This window comes from Mastomys coucha, unplaced genomic scaffold (assembly GCF_008632895.1).
Source record: "Mastomys coucha isolate ucsf_1 unplaced genomic scaffold, UCSF_Mcou_1 pScaffold15, whole genome shotgun sequence".
In the NCBI taxonomy this organism is placed as follows: domain Eukaryota; kingdom Metazoa; phylum Chordata; class Mammalia; order Rodentia; family Muridae; genus Mastomys; species Mastomys coucha.
Window position 1 is genome coordinate 6,702,202 of NW_022196897.1, and position 11,503 is coordinate 6,713,704.

Here is an 11,503-nt window from a genome sequence, read left to right on the forward strand (position 1 = left end):
ATTCATTATTTCCTGAGTTGCATGATTGAAGTGAGTACCATTCCTGTATGTGAATGCATACTGCAAATATGCATCTAAGCTTCAAAAATTAGGACCAATGAACAGATTCTAGACAAGAAATAAACAAAAATTAGGGCACATAAAGGTGACCCCACAAAGCTGTTTCGTGCTGAGGCATTAAGAAAAATATATAGCTAATACATACTTTTTAAGCCAACCAAAGGATAAGTTCATAAATTTTAAGGCATTATTTATGACAATTAATTAAGATACATTCACCCTAAATATCATGGTTTTAGACTAATAGATAATTATGTTTTGGGCTTTTAATTATTTTTCTGTTTGTTTGTTTGTTTGCTTGTTTTAAGACATGGTCTCACTAGATAGCCCCTGATGGCTTGGAACTCACTACATAAACTAGGCTCTCCTTTAACTCAGAGACCCACCTGTCTCTGGGATTAAAGGAGTGTACCAGTTCACTTGTCTAGCAGATGGTTTTAATTCAACCAAGAAAAATGGGGGAGGGATCAAAACCCCAGAATCTCTCACATGTAGAGGAAGCTCAAACATTTAATCTGATTTTAAGACACTTCTCTATAAATGATGATTCAGTGAGTTAAAACAGGACTCTGGTGTGAGCAGCTGTGGGCTACTCTATCAAGACCTTCCTTGGGAGCAGAGACATCTGGGAACAGCCAAGTCTACCTGAGATTGGGGCAGGATGTGGGATGGCAAGAGGAAGAGTGGGAAGGCCCCAGAGATGTCCACTCATTCCTCCTCCAATCTCAAGAGAAGGAACCTAAATGTCTATGTTAAAAGGGGTCAACAACGGAGAGAAACCTGCAAGGTGGTAACTGGGCCAGAATAAGCACCAGAGGGCCACCATTAACAAAGACCCAGCAGGAAAAAGAATTAGCATGCATAACTGGGCACGGCTAATGAAAATGTGGACTACCATTACTCAGTGTTTTTAAGGGGAGCTCATCATTAAGTGTGCCATGCCAGATTTCCCATATTGGGTTTTTGGCTGCTTCTGGCGTTCACAGAAGGACCCTGACTTCAAGGTACACAACATGACTGGTCCTTGTTACTGTTTTAAAGAGCACCCTTCCATCTTCACCATTCAAAAACGAGTATGCTGTACTTACTGGACTCGTCGTAAGAAGCTCCTTTGCAGCTCTCTTATAAAGCACACAAAGGTTTTTCTACCAAAGCATTTACTTTAAGCACTTTTTTCTGCCCTGAGGCTCATTCCACTTAGGAAATGAATGAAAACAGTATTTCTAGTGTATGGCGGGAATTGGATGCAGTGGCGAATTCTACCCACTCCCACACGAGAGGGGTCCACACTCACACAAATGGGAACTTTCACTGATTATCGCTGATACAAGAAAATTACCTCCAGATGCATTTTCTAAGAAAATATTTTCCCCTGTGTGACTTAGAAAGCCATCAAGATTCCCCACCCCCAGCCCTTTTTGAACTGCCTTATTTGGTATCACAGGGGATACAGACCAAAAGAAACTACAGCTTTGAAGGTTACAATGACTTGCAATTGAAACTGACAAGGAAAAGTGCAGATATCTTGTTTCAACAACAACAACAAAACAAAGCAGAAGAGTAGCAGAGTGAACAAATAAAAACAACAACACATTTTCACTTTATATTTTTCCTACTAACTCAAGTTTGGGGAAAATTACCTAATTTTTTTTTAACCTAAATTTTTTAAAATCAGATTTTAGTATCATTGGATAGCCATTTGTAACTGATAAGTTCCACACAAGGGAAAAACAAGTCTTCAATAAAATGTACATCATTTGTAAATACTTTTTACAATCTCGTCATGGACATAGGTTGAAACAATTAAAAATTTTCAAAACTAGTCCCCAACACAGGCATATGGTCCACACTTGGACTAGAGTGACTCTGGTTACAGTTGACCCTGCAAACTGAATACCAATTAGAAAGTTCTGAGGTTTCAGTGGGGCAGGCAGAGCAAATTAGAGATGATTACCGGGGCAGGAAGAACAGGCAGCAGAAGGTGTTTGCAAAGTGTATTTTTATTTGTCACGGGGCGAGGTCAATTTTCTACAGCGGCTACATCAATACTCATTTCTGAGGGCATTTTGGAAAAGCTAATGCTTCTATATTTGCACATCACACAGATGACAGGATCCAAGTGTGAGCTACCTTCCACTATCTAGAAAATAATGTTTCATTTTGACAGGACAAATGAAATTGTTCTGATGGCAAAGCGCAGATATATAAGCACAAACAAAAGGGTCTGTCCCCTTCACCTGCAAACTCAAAACCCTAAATTAATCACATAAGGTGTTATTTCCTCTTGACTAAAATCAATCAAGTCAATCTTTTGAACAGTGACTACTTGATTAAAATAATAATAAATATCAGGAGCAGTATTTAAACTCTGGCTTAGAATCTTACTTGAATTTATAATGCAAACATAAATTCTACCACCCAGCAACACAGTGCCCCAAAGCTCTGTCCTCACGAGTCCTTTCCCCACCTGCTCCCTTCCCACATGCGTGGTGTGTGCGTGTGTGCGTGTGTCTGTGGGTGGGTGTATCTGTACACATGCATACACAGAGGTCAACCTCGGGTGTCAGTCCTTAGGAGCCATCCAGTCTGTTGTTTTGAAGCCTCTCACTGACCGGGACCTTGTCAGGTTGCCTATGTTAGGTGGGTGTAAGCCCCAGGGTTCTTCCTGTGCTGGCCCCCCCCAGCACAGGAATTATAAATATGTATGTTTTTGTTTCTGAGTGTAGGTCCTGGGAACTGGACTCTGGTCTTCATGCTTGTGGGCAAGCACTTCTCCAACTGAGGCGTCTCCCCAGAGATTTCTGACAGACACGCCTCAGTGGCTGGCCCACTACCAATTCAAAGAATGGATTCATGTGAAAATTTACCATCCATAAAACACAGAATCCAACATTAAATTGTGAATGAAGGCTAGAAATCTGTAAGTTATTCTAGAGGCATATGGGCTTAAAAAAAAAATCTAAGAAAGACTTTGCCAATGAAAACAAGTGTTACAAAGTGGTCCATTGAGAAGGACCCCAGCCTTGGAGTTTGGAGACACATGACTGAGACTGGTCCTACTTCTTCATTCAGGGCCCAGAGGCCCCTGACCTCATGCTACACCTTTAAAATGAACTTCAGAAGAGATGTCAAATGATGTGCTTTTTCAGCTCAGTGATTTAGCAAGTGCCTAAATTACTTGTCTATCAGACTTCAAAAAATTTACACACAATTCTGGATTTCTGGTGTCTTTTCGGACAGTCAGGGATGATGCACCATCGTCAGCCCTGACATCGTGTCTCTGGTGTGAGTGGTCCCCAGTCCCCTGACTGGATGACTCGCTTAGCCTTCCAGGTACCCCAGAACCTAGTGCTTCACCTTGCTGAGGAAGCCCCCAAATTCTAATGAATCTAAACACAACTTTTCATAGGTTCCCCTCCCAATTCCTGCATGATCTCTGTGAGCGCCTCCAGGTTGGTCAAGCGGGGTCATATAAGGGAAGCCAAGCTCACGCATCTTCAGTCTTGTTCAACAAGTCACCTCTTAGAAGGGCACTGGTGGAGCCCTGAAAAGAACCACGTGCTGCTGATTCAAAGTCATCATTTAAATCCTGAGGCTCTGGGCCAGCTTACCTTAACCTTCCTAACTAGATCAGCAGTTCTCAAATTGTGTGGGTCAAGACCCCTGTGGGGGTTGCATATCAATGTCCTGCATATCAGATATTGTACACTGGGGCTCATTACAATAAAATTACAGTTATGAAATAGCAACAAAATAATTTTCTGGCTGGGGGCCGCCATGACTTAAGGAACTGTATTAAAAGTTTGCAGCATTAGGAAGGTTGAGAACCAGTGCTCTAGATAAAGAAGCTGAAGCTGCAAAAGTCCCCTGCAGCCTCAGGTGTCTGCTTTGGTTCCTAGCAGGTGACCCTGTGTTGGAAGATTATGGAACCCCTCTGGGATCTGGGACCTAAGCTGGAGGTTTGAAGACTATGGCCATCTCTGTCCCCAATTCTATTCTTGCAATGACAAACCAAATCTTCTGAAAACCTAAACCACAAGCACCACCAGGAAAGCGCTGAATACAGACTAATTCTTTAAGCTAGTGGAAGGGGGTTTTCTGCTACTTGCAATTGAAGACGTCCAAATGCAGCAGTGAATGAAACACTTGTTGGATATCAATGTACAGGAGCTCCACTCCTCTCGGTGACATGAATACCAGCAATTAGCCAGACTGTATGAAACGCATCTGGAAAGTTTCAAAGGAACATTATCTTTCTTCTCAGTCTGTATCTAGTTATAGTCAAATAATTTACTATTTTCTCTAAGTTCATCTTATAAGGAGGCTGCTCTCCAGCCATGTGCCCTGTGAGGTTAGGATCCTAAGAGGACAGTCATTCTGGCAGAGATCCCAACTCTCACTGTCCTTTGGGAATGGGGTGCAATTGGCCATGCAAAAATGAGTTGGCTCGTCACACCATGTTCCCACTGGCATCCTAGAGAACCAAACATAATATGCTTAAAAAGTAAGCAAGGCAAGATATCCATGTACTCAGCGCACCAATCACACAGACATCACTAGTAAAACCTGCAGAGGATGGGAAGGGATTTGGTTTGCAGTTTGGCTTTTTTTTTTTTTTTCTGGAGAAATTTTTTTTAAGAGATTTCACTGCTGGACTAGTATTAAGATTCCAGAGAGGCAACGCTGGATTCCTGGTGTCTTAGGCTAGACTACTGTTTTCCTTTCCAAACACAGAGCAGAAGGGCAGCCAGCTCCACTATTCAAGATCTGCCCCACAGAACAAAGAAGAAAGCTACCATTACACTTTAATGGCAGGAGTTGATGAATTGACTACATTTTTATTTCTTTTCCCCACTAGAAACCCTACTGGAATGACAATAGAGGAAGTGGGGGGTAAAAACCAAAACAAACCAATACAAAACAACAACAATACAAAACAAAAACAACAAAACCCCAGGCAAAGTCAAAGGGACCACAGACAGAAGAGGAGAACCTACTGAGAACCTTTAACCAGGCAGAGAGTAAGCAGATTGTTAACTGACAGAAGAGAGGCCACTGCCAGGGACCTGGGCACCTGGGTTGTCTCCACAGCTGGACTCCTGCATGTAGAGATGAGGGCTGATTACTTGAGACCAAATCCCAAGAGGCTCTGGGCTTGAGAGCAGGATACCAGCTAGGCCCAGGAGTAAACAGAGCCTGTACTCCAACTCCTGGGCCTGCACCTCCGCCCTCTCCCCTGCAGTCCAGGCCACTCTGTTAGGGACACTGGAGCACTCCCCCCTTGAGGGGAAGAAGCCCTAGAGAAAAAAATTCCACCATAGGCAATATTGCACGGGCTACTTTGCTTGCCACCCACCCACCAGCCAATAGGCATTACCCTCCTCGTACCCAGAATTTACCAACTGGCCACCAGAACCTCAGTCTGGAAAATGAACTAAGATCAACAAGCTGTCAGGTAGCTGGCTTTTTTTTCCCCAGCCTTTGCCGTGATCTGTACACTGCTCTCATCAGAAAGGCTGTGTGGTCTGTACCTGAGGTTCTTACTGCCTTCCCTGGTCCTCAGATTCACACTGTGCTCGTCTTTAGATGAATGAAACAAACCCCACAAAGCAAGCAGGTGCTTGAAGGGAAGTCTGCGAAGAGACCTCAGGCCAAGCTACTACTAAGCCTGAGTAAGCATCAAGCTGTGGGCAGAGCTGTGGGCCGAGCTGACCCTCTCTGTTCCCTCCAGATCGGTCATCCGAATGCAAAGGGCTGTGTGGAATACAGAACTGTTCAACGGAAACAACTAGAAAGACTTTAGTTAGATAAAAATGTGGGTTGCTTTTCAACTATGTTTGATAACGATAACCCACCCCTAGTCTACACTGTATCTTGAGGATTAAAGGAAGGAGTGACTGGGGAGGGCCTGAAGACAGTGATGTGCTGCATGTGCCACTGAACTACCACACGGAGTGCTTCACCAGACTTTCCTAAATTTCATGGTTAATGTGCATATGCTTCAAACAAGGCGTCATTAACAGCAAAGTTCAAACCAACAAACACTACAATCCCTGAACAACACTATAGAGAAAAGCTCTGTGCTCCTGCCAGGGTACAAATGGCTAAAGATGCACAAAATCCAATGTGAGATCAAATTGGCACAAATCCCTCTGCCAGGTAGTACCTACTGTCGGCTCTCAAGGCAGGGTCAATATTTCAAAACTTAAAAATAGAATAAATTACACACCCTGGGGAAGCTTACTTTATAGTTGCACTAAAGTTGACTCTAGCAATTCTGTGGCCTGGCATTGCTAAGTGGTTGCTACGTTTGAAGAATGACTGTGTGTGGTTCAGAGGAAAGCCAGGCAGGATGAGTCATGCACTTCCTTTAGACGCTAGTGAACCTTGCCAGTCCCCAGAGAGGCCACTCAGCAGAATTCTACCTCGAAGCAAACACCCATACATACTCCTCTACAGAAGTCAGGAAGAAACACCTCAGGAGAAACTGAAGCTTTGAAACCAGAGTTGTATAAAAAACAGTATTTGTAAATTTCCACATTTGCCAGCTTGCCAAAAACAACTGCACTTGGGCCTCCTACGAAAACTCCTCCATCCAGAACGCCTTACAGAAGGCTCTACTGAGCCCACGGGAAATGTGCCTGGAGAGCTCTAGTCCGTTACAACTGCTTTAGAACAGATCTGCTGGACTTCGAAGGACGGACAAGCCTTCTGGCCAATTTAAGTTTTTAGTAAAATATAATTTTATCATTTGAAAGCCAACAAAATAAAACTTCAGTACAGCTGGCAGGGAGTGATAAGGGAGGATGTGATAATTTGCCAAGTACAGGCCAAGGTGATGTTCTGTCATTATCTGGATTTATGTATTTTTGTGAGGTATAATTTTCAACAACAAAGCTATTAAAGCCAAGAAGCAAATGACACAGAACCCAGAAGTGAGCTTCCAGAAAGTCACAATTGGGATACAACTTTGAAAAATAATTAAACAATTATAGTACTTGCACTTAAAGAAAGAAAGGAAGGAAGAAAGAGAGAGAGAAAGAGAGAGACAGAGAGAGAAATCTAATGAAAACTACAGGCTCTTTGTAGTGATCTAATTATTTATATATTTAATTGGACTCCTAAAGTTTGCAAATATGCGCCTGGCAGTGGTAGTGCATGCCTTTAATCCCAGCACTTGGGAGGCAGAGGAAGGCAGATTTCTGAATTCAAGGCCAGCCTGGTCTACAGATTGAGTTCCAGGACAGCCAGAGCTGCACAGAGAAACCCTGTCTCAAAAAACAAAAAAACAAAAAAACAAAAACAAAAAAAGTTTGCAAATATGCTATAAAGTATATATTAGCATGTACATATAAATACAATTCAGTCTACATGTTAATATGGCCACACAAATCTTTCAATCCTTTTTATAAGAATCTTAAATATCTTTTACCCATTGACCTGTAGGTGGAAAACAGAAAATGTGGTGCTGGGCTTCAGGGAATAAAGAGTTCCGGGATCTTTCTAACAGTCTTTTCCTGGGCGTAGAGCTGGCACACTCCCTGGCCCCCCCGCCCCCTGCCAGAGAGCCAATACTTTCACACTACCATGTGGTCAGGGCACCATCACATTTTTAGTCCACGTCAGAACCTCCCCATAGGCTGCTTTTCCTGTTAACATGAAGTATGATGGTTCTCACCAAGCAGATAATGGTTGGAAGCCGAGGAAAGACAGCACTTCCCAGGCAGTGAGAAATAAAGGGAGAACTCCTTCCAACAAGTCCTGCACCCAGCTCTGCAGTCTGGTAAGGCCTCCTGCACCCTTTCCACCAAGACCCTGGAGTCCTGAAGCTGAGGCCACAGAGACAGCGGTGTTACCTGCTCTGGGCCAGCCTTTCTCCTGGCATGTTAAAATTATTTAAGAGTCCAGTGTACTCTTCTCCTGTTGGCTTGTGTGAGCAGTCATTTAAAATTTCAAAACCTCAAATGTGTGGGCTATAAATTTATTCCAAGGGGATGAGGCTCAGTGGCAGTGCATACTTAGCATGCATGATGTCCTGGGGTCAATCCCTAGCAACATCCATGCACGCAAATTAGTAGTTTTAAAAAGCTATCTAAGATTGTATGGGTGAACTTTTAGTATATAAGTCATGTTATATGCCTATAATAGTTTCTTATCCCTCATTTTCTACTGAAAACCTTTAATTAAGCTTTGAACTTTCCTATCTGGTATGCTGAACTATTCGGAATTTTTTTTGGGGGGTTGGGGTATTGCCACATTCTTTGGCTTAAAATTGTTTCAACCATGTATAAATAAATGTACTGTGAGGAAAATTCAAACAAGCAAACTAAGAATCAACTCAAATTTCATCTAAAAAAAGAAATAACTGTTAAGCAAACAATATCCCCAAGCTTCTGAATTCAAGCAAGACAATGCTGTGTCTAAGGCGGGCATGCAGAGGACATGTTTCGCATAGCTTTCCTTTGTGAAGGAAAATGTTTCTGAACATTGAGGGTACTCTTTTCTTATGCGGTATTCTAAAAATCTCTCAGTTTAGGTTTTTACCACACCCACACACAGTCAGTTACACTGCACTACAGAAAATCCCTTATAGATAAAAAATTAATTAGCTTATGGGAGCTCTTGAACTCTAGGCAGCCAAAGATGACCTTGAACGGCAGCCCCTTCCGCTTGCACCTCCTAAGATGGAGGTGGGGGTTAGAGGTTTGCCCCACTGCACTGTGCTAGTCAGATTTGGTTTTGTCAACTTGACAGAAGCTAGAGTCATCCGGGTTATAGAGACAATGCTTCCATCAGCTCGGCATATACGCAAGTCTATGGGGCATTTTTTGATTAATGATTGATATAAAAGGGGCCAGCTCACTGTGGGTGGTGTTGCCTCTGAGCAAGTAGTTGTATAAAAAAAGGTAGCTGAGCATGCCGGGAAGCAGCGCTCCTCCATGTCCTCTGCTTTAGTTCCTGCCTCCATGTCCTCTGCTTTAGTTCCTGCCTCCAGGTCCTCTGCTTTAGTTCCTGCCTCCATGTCCTCTGCTTTAGTTCCTGCCTCCATGTCCTCTGCTTTAGTTCCTGCCTCCAGGTCCTCTGCTTTAGTTCCTGCCTCCAGGTCCCTGCTTTAGTTCCTGCCTCCATGTCCTCTGCTTTAGTTCCTGCCTCCATGTCCTCTGCTTTAGTTCCTGCCTCCATGTCCTCTGCTTTAGTTCCTGCCTCCAGGTCCCTGCTTGAGTTCCTGTACCGACTTGGCTTATGATAGGCTGATGTGGAAGTGTAAACTAATTAATCCCTTCCTCCCCCCAAGTTGCTATTGGTCATGGCAATACAAAGCAAACTAGGACACATTACCACGCATAGTTTTATGCAGGGCTCGGGGGGGTGGGGCTGGACCTGAGCTTCATGCATGCTAGGCGAGCTTCTAACAGATGAACTACATCCCAAGCCCCTATTTTATCTTTCGATGTGAAGTATAGGTATGTGGTTGAAAACAAGATTGTGTGCAGAGATCAAACCCAAGATTCTATGCATGCTCAGCCAGTGCTCCACCACAGAGCTATGCCCTAGCCTCAAACTGGATACTTTAAAACTTTTTCTGAGACACTTACATACACACTAATAATGGGCTAAAGTGTTTTGCAAATAACACACAAACAAATACGGAAAAAAAAATCAACTTGTAGCCAGTATCAGCTACTTTGTGGGTTCTTTTTCCCACCCTTTCCACCCTAACACTAGATAGGAGAGAACAAAGCCCAGAGGGTAATGGGGGGGGGCACCTTACCATTAGACTACTTCCCGCTGATTAGGGGTGTCAAGTTCCTTGGGGCAAATTTGATCTTCACAGTCAGGAGATCTAATTTCTTCTTGCTTCTTTGCGCATGACTACTTAAGAAAACACAACCAACCAACAACCTAACTCTCAGGCCCTGGCATTTATAGACCCTCTGAGAGTCCCCAGAATTCCAAATGTCACACAATGCAGAAACTATCTGCTGCTGGCAGAATCACACACGTGCTAGAACATTAGGCAGAGTGACAGCTGACATAGTCAGCTGCCATGGACAATCTGAAGCAGCCCCATTTCCTGCACCTGGGATTAAAACAAAAACATTCTTATAATATTTTTTCGGGTTTCTTTTTTAAGTGAACCAAGAGTCACTACAACAACTGTTGTAGTTTAAAGATTCATTAATTTTTTTTTAAAGCATGCCAGAGCAATTTGCTTATCTCCTAGCCCTTTTGCAAACTGTCAAAAGAACAAAATGCTACCGTTTGTATTAATTACTTTAGGAAAAAAGAGTACTTGCCCGCACATGACTGTGCCACTAAATATTTTTCTTCCCTCTTCCCAACACATCATTCTACAGAGTCTAGCACAATAAAAATAGATCGGCCGAGAATTAGATAACAGAGAATCCCAGTTCCTAACTTGAATTAATCTACCCAGACCTAATCCTGGTAGTTCCCTGGATTTTAAACTTGGAAATCTCTAAAAGTTTGAACAAAACTCTATACTTCAGCTATTTCAAAATATCCGAGAGGCAGGCAGATTTCCGAGTTCAAGGCCAGCCTGGTCTACAGAGTGAGTTCCAGGACAGCCAGGGCTACACAGAGAAACCCTGTTTTGAAAAACCTAAATAAATAAATAAATAAATAAATAAATAAATAAATAAATAAAATAAAAATATCTGAAACTTTTTTCAACTTTCTTCAACCACCTTTGGGGACTTTTCCTGAGGCATTTAGGACTAATCTGTTTTGTCAAAATAAAAAACAAACATATATCTGTTTATTCTACATTCCTGCCCATCCCTGGGGATACCATTTTAACTAAGTCCTGTACTTATAAACAGAAAATGTGACTTGACCACTACATCTAGAAAAGTGATTTTAATATTCTTATTCATCTTTCAGAAAGTTGCAGGGTCAATTCCTGTTTACCAGGCAAAAAGTTTGATCTGCTTAAGTACAAGAATATTGACCCCAACTAAACTAAATTTATGAATGAAATAAAAATATTCACCAAACACAAATTCCATTGACAGAGGAATTCTTTTTTTTTTTAATGTAAAAATAGTGGTTTATTTTAAAGGTCATTCTTATAAGGAATTACATGTGCTCTTTGCATTTCTTTTGTCTGATTATGAATTCCATCAAAAGATGCAAGTCAACTACTTCAAATACCCAGGGCTGGCTGGGTTAATATGAACTCCACAGAAACTGGAGTCATTTGAGAAGGGGGAACAGCAACTGAAGAAATACGCTCATCAGATTGGCTTCTGGGTAATACGATGGTACTTTTTTTTAATTAGTGATTGATTTGGGAGTCCCCGAATTACAGTGAGCAGTGCCACTGCTAGGCTGGTATGCTATAAGAAGCAGGATGAATGTGGGTTGTTCTTCCTGTATTCCAAACTTCTGGGCTAATAACCACTTATCAGAGAGTGCATAC

At 42.4% G+C, this 11,503-nt stretch overlaps 1 protein-coding gene across 3 annotated transcripts in view; it reads right to left on the minus strand.

Annotated features, from left to right (window-relative positions):
- Pip4k2a (phosphatidylinositol-5-phosphate 4-kinase type 2 alpha) overlaps positions 1-11,503 on the minus strand; it is a 166,581-nt gene that overhangs the window by 71,458 nt on the left and 83,620 nt on the right. The window contains exon 1 of one of the 3 annotated variants that reach the window (XM_031369114.1): positions 5,592-6,292. The exons of the other annotated variants lie outside the window; for them this stretch is intronic. The gene's annotated coding sequence lies outside the window, so the exon portion shown is untranslated. Of the gene's footprint in view, positions 1-5,591; positions 6,293-11,503 lie in introns of those variants that run through there. 3 annotated transcript variants of the gene reach the window in all.